The 4,738-nt window shown below is 46.1% G+C and overlaps 1 non-coding gene across 1 annotated transcript; it reads right to left on the bottom strand.

Moving 5' to 3' along the window:
- Positions 1 to 680: 680 nt before the first annotated feature.
- On the bottom strand, positions 681 to 784 carry LOC130964975 (small nucleolar RNA R71). Its single transcript, XR_009081037.1, has one exon. It is a non-coding gene; the product is annotated as a small nucleolar RNA R71 (small nucleolar RNA).
- Between the last annotated feature and the right edge of the window lie 3,954 nt (positions 785 to 4,738).

Genomic DNA, 4,738 nt, shown 5'->3' on the forward strand with positions numbered 1-4,738 from the left:
ACTAACTGTTTGAATTAATTCCTCAACTGCTCTAACCATACTCTTCCATTAACCAAGAGTATTTCACTTGTTTGTTGCCTGTGCTGTGTTCTTGTATGACAGGTAGGAGAGGAGAGACATCAACTCCTCCATATACCGAACCAGAGAGGACCCTTCATAAACTTAGAAGGGAAGCAAGAGGGAAGAGAGTACTGGGAGAAGAAGAATCTGAAGGAGAATCTGAGGACAATTTTGAGGAAGCTCTAGATCTCAACATGGATAGAGAAGTTCACAACCATGAGAGAGCTGATGGAAACAATGCCATTCCCGAGAGGAGGGTTCTTGGTTCATACATAAACCCAACCTCTGGGAATTGTGGTAGCAGCATTCAGAAACCACCCATTCAGGCCAACAATTTTGAACTCAAACCACAGCTAATATCACTGGTGGAGAATCATTGTTCATTTGGTGGGAGTGCTAATGAAGATCCAAACCAACATCTCACAAAATTCCTGAGAATTTGCGACACTGTGAAGTCCAATGGAGTCCAGGAAGATGCCTATAAACTGCTCTTGTTCCCATTTTCACTTAGGGACAAGGCAGCTAAGTGGCTGGAATCATTCCCAAGGGGGAGCCTAACAACCTGGGATGAGGTGGAAAGCAAGTTTCTGGCACGTTTCTACCCCCCACAAAAGGTCAATAGGCTTCGATCTGAGGTTCAGACTTTTAGACAACAAGATGGTGAAACTCTTTACGAGGCATGGGAGAGGTTCAAGGATTTGACAAGGAAATGCCCACCAGACATGTTCCATGACTGGGTGCAATTGCATATTTTCTATGATGGACTTTCTTATGAATCAAGGAAGGCTGTAGACCATTCATCAGGAGGTTCATTGAACAGGAAAAAGACTGTGGAAGAAGCCATTGAAGTGATTGAGACAGTGGCTGAGAATGAGTACTACTATGCTTCAGAGAGACACAACACTAAGGGAGTCATGGAGCTGAACCATGTTGATACAATTCTAGCCCAAAACAAGGTGTTTGCCAAGCAACTAGCAGAGCTCACCAGGAAATTAGAAACAAATCAAGTGGCTGCAATACACACACAAGATCAAGAGGAAGTAAGTACTGAAGGAGGTGATTGGGAAGAGGCCAACTATGTGGGAAATCAACAAAGGCAACCATATGATCCACACTCCAACACTTACAACCCAGGCTGGAAAAACCACCCAAACTTTGGGTGGGGAAACCAGCAAACCCAACCACAAAACCACAAACCTTACAACCCCAACCAACATAACAATTCCACATACCAAAACTCCAACCAAAGATCATACCAAGCCACACAAAACACTTACTCCCAACCACCATATCATGGCCAAAATAATCAACCTGCCCAACCTAATCCGAACCAACAATTTCAAGATCAATTAAACAGGATAGAAAGAGTGCTTGCAAACATGGGTCAGGACATAAGTGAGTTGAAAAGCTTTAGGGATGATGTGAGATCTACCTTAAGGAACCATGGTGAAAAACTCAAGAGGATGGAGTCTCGAGTAGGAGAGCTATCTCAACAGGCCCCCAAGTCAACTGCAGTGTTCCCTAGTGACACAGAAAAGAATCCTAAAGGGGAACAAAAGGGAGTGAGATGGGAAGAATGCAAGGCCATCACCATATTGAAGGAAGTCTCAGAAGAAGAAGGAATCAGACCCTCAGAACAGGAGCCAGAAATCTTGAAGGAAGGTGTGGAAGAAGCTAAGCAGGAAAGTGAAACTGAGCAAGCCAAGGAACTGCAAAATAAAGGCATGCTGGAAACATACCAACCAAAAGCACCATTTCCTCAGAGGTTAGGAGGAGGTGAAAAAGGGAAAACATATTCAAGGTTTTTAGAGACATTTCAGTCTCTCCATATCAATATTCCCTTTCTTGAGATTCTCCAGCAGATGCCTACACATATCAAGTATTTGAAGGAATTGCTGAGCAAGAAAAGAGTTTTGAAGGGAGGACAAACTGTAATAATGAACAAAGAATGCAGTGCCCTCATCAAGAAGGACATAGTCTCTAAGAAAACAGACCCAGGAAGTTTTCATATCCCCTGCATCATAGGGGAAACAAAAATTGACAGAGGATTCTGTGATCTAGGAGCTAGCATAAATGTGATGCCTCTGACTCTTATGAAGAGGCTACAACTGAATGAGGTGAGATCCACTGATGTAATCATACAACTGGCTGACAAAACTCAGAAGCAAGCTGAAGGGGTAGTTGAGAATGTGCTGGTGAAAGTGGGAAATTATTTCTTCCCCACAGACTTTGTCATTTTGGACATGGAGGAAAGCTACCTACACCCTATCATTCTGGGAAGGCAATTTCTAGCCACTGCTAGAGCGCTCATAGATGTAGAACAAGGAGAGCTAATTTTGAGAATACATGATGAACAACTCATTTTCCATGTTTTCAAACCTGCATCTGAGCCTGAACCAGAACCTGAAAAGCCTAAGGATGATAGTAGCTGTTCATACCCTGACCGGGCTCCCCCAACTCGGTAAATCCATGAAAGGTCCGACCTCGTCCTAAGGCCCACGCCTAAAGGTCGGACCTCGGACATTAAAGGCAAGGAAGGCCCATCAGAAGGAGCGCAGCCCAAAACCTAAAGGCCGAAAAGGCCTAAGGAAGGCGGTTCCACAAAGATAGGGATATAACTCCCGAAAGATAAGATAAGATAAGAATATCTTATCCAGGGAAGATCACAGCCAACTACTATAAATACACTGGAACACCCAGGTATGAGATTCATTCCATATTCTACACATATCTGCTTGGACCCATGCTAACTTAAGCATCGGAGTGTCATTGCAGGTACAACCACCAACCGCCAACATATCAAGCTCGGGTCCCTGACCCCCACCTCGGGCATCTCCAGACGACCGAGCTACACGTTTCAGGTAACCCTTGGAACATTGGCGCCGTTGCCGGGGACCCTGGAAGTCATCCCTCTATCATGGCGGACGACCCTCACAACAATGATCGCACTGCATCTGAACAAGAGGAAGAAATTGACACCGGAGAACGACCGGACAGCCCTCTATCACCACGCACTCCAGGAGGAAACAAACAGAATCGCCCAAAGACATCACTCCCAAACAAAGATCCACCGAATCCCGAAAAAGGGAAGAGCTCGGAAATCCTGGAAACAGTCCGGGAACAACAACACCGGCTGAAATAACTTGAAGAGGACATAAAGAAGCAGAAAGAAACTGAACAAGATCTGAGAAGGGAGTCTCGAAAGCGCAGAGAATTAGAAGAAAAACTGCGGAAAATAGAGGCCAATCTGAAAGACCGGACAGAATGCGGCACCACCCCCGAAGGCAACCATGATCCCTTCACGCAAGAGATCATGAAGGAGAAGGTACCGCGAAATTTCAAACCACCCGACATGGATCTCTACGACGGCACCACCGATCCAAGCCACCACCTCAGCAACTTCAGGAGCAGAATGTACCTAGTCGACGCCTCCGACGCAATTCGGTGCAAAGCCTTCCCCACCACTCTCACCAAGTCGGCCATGAAGTGGTTCGACAACCTGCCACCAAGATCAATCACCAGCTTCGAAGACCTAACCAAAAAATTCCTAACAAGGTTCTCTATTCAAAAGGACAAGGCAAAACATGCCCCAGTCTACTCGGGATCAAACAGGGTAACCAAGAAACTCTCCGAGAATACATGGAGCGATTCAACAAAGCCTGCCTGGACATACAACACTTGCCCACTGAAGCAGCCATCATGGGACTAGCAAACGGTCTAAAAGAGGGACCGTTTAGCCAATCCCTATCCAAACGATACCCGACCTCCTTATACGAGGTGCAGGAGCGGGCAGAAAAATATATCAACATGGAGGAAACCTCCCAGCTAAGAGACTCTTCTAGGAAGGAAGCAACCTACCCACTCCGAGATCGAGATCGGGAACAGAAAAAGAAAGAAGAATCCAACTCGGACAAGCCCCGGAAGTACCACAACTACACCCCCCTCCGAGTCTCCCTGGTAGATGTCTATAGAGAAGTATGCCACACCGAAAAGATCCCACTGCCCCGACCGCTAAAACACAAGAGAGCGGGAAGAGATCGGTCCGAATACTGTGAATATCACAAACTCTACGGACATTCTACTAACGACTGCTACGACCTAAAAAATGTCATAGAAAAGCTGGCCAGAGAAGGAAAACTCGACAAATACATAGCAGAGAAAGGAGAAGAAACCAGGAAGAGAAGACGGGGAGATAACAAAGGTCGGGCCGAACAAAACCCACGAACTCCTGATAGACACGTTCACATGATAAATGGAGGTTTTGCAGGCGGAGGAACATCCAGATCCTCGCGAAAAAGACACCTCAAGGAAGTCTATCATGTCCGAGAAGACAGTCCCCTGCCCGAGTTACCTACTATCTCATTTACCCGAGAAGATGCTCAAGGGATAATTCCCGGGCACGACGATCCGATGGTAGTCACCATTATCCTAGCAAACGCCAACTTACATCGAACCCTGATTGACCAGGGAAGCTCAGCAGATATCCTGTTCAAATCGGCATTCGACAAGCTCAGACTTGAAGAAAAAGAACTAAAGGCCTATCCTACCGACCTATTTGGGCTAGGGGATACCCCGATCCATCCCTTAGGATACATCTCGCTACACACTACCTTTGGAAAAGGCGAACAATCTAAAACATTAAGCATCGACTACATTATAGTCGACGTCACTTCGGCAT

This window comes from Arachis stenosperma, chromosome 2 (genome assembly GCF_014773155.1).
Source record: "Arachis stenosperma cultivar V10309 chromosome 2, arast.V10309.gnm1.PFL2, whole genome shotgun sequence".
NCBI lineage: Eukaryota > Viridiplantae > Streptophyta > Magnoliopsida > Fabales > Fabaceae > Arachis > Arachis stenosperma.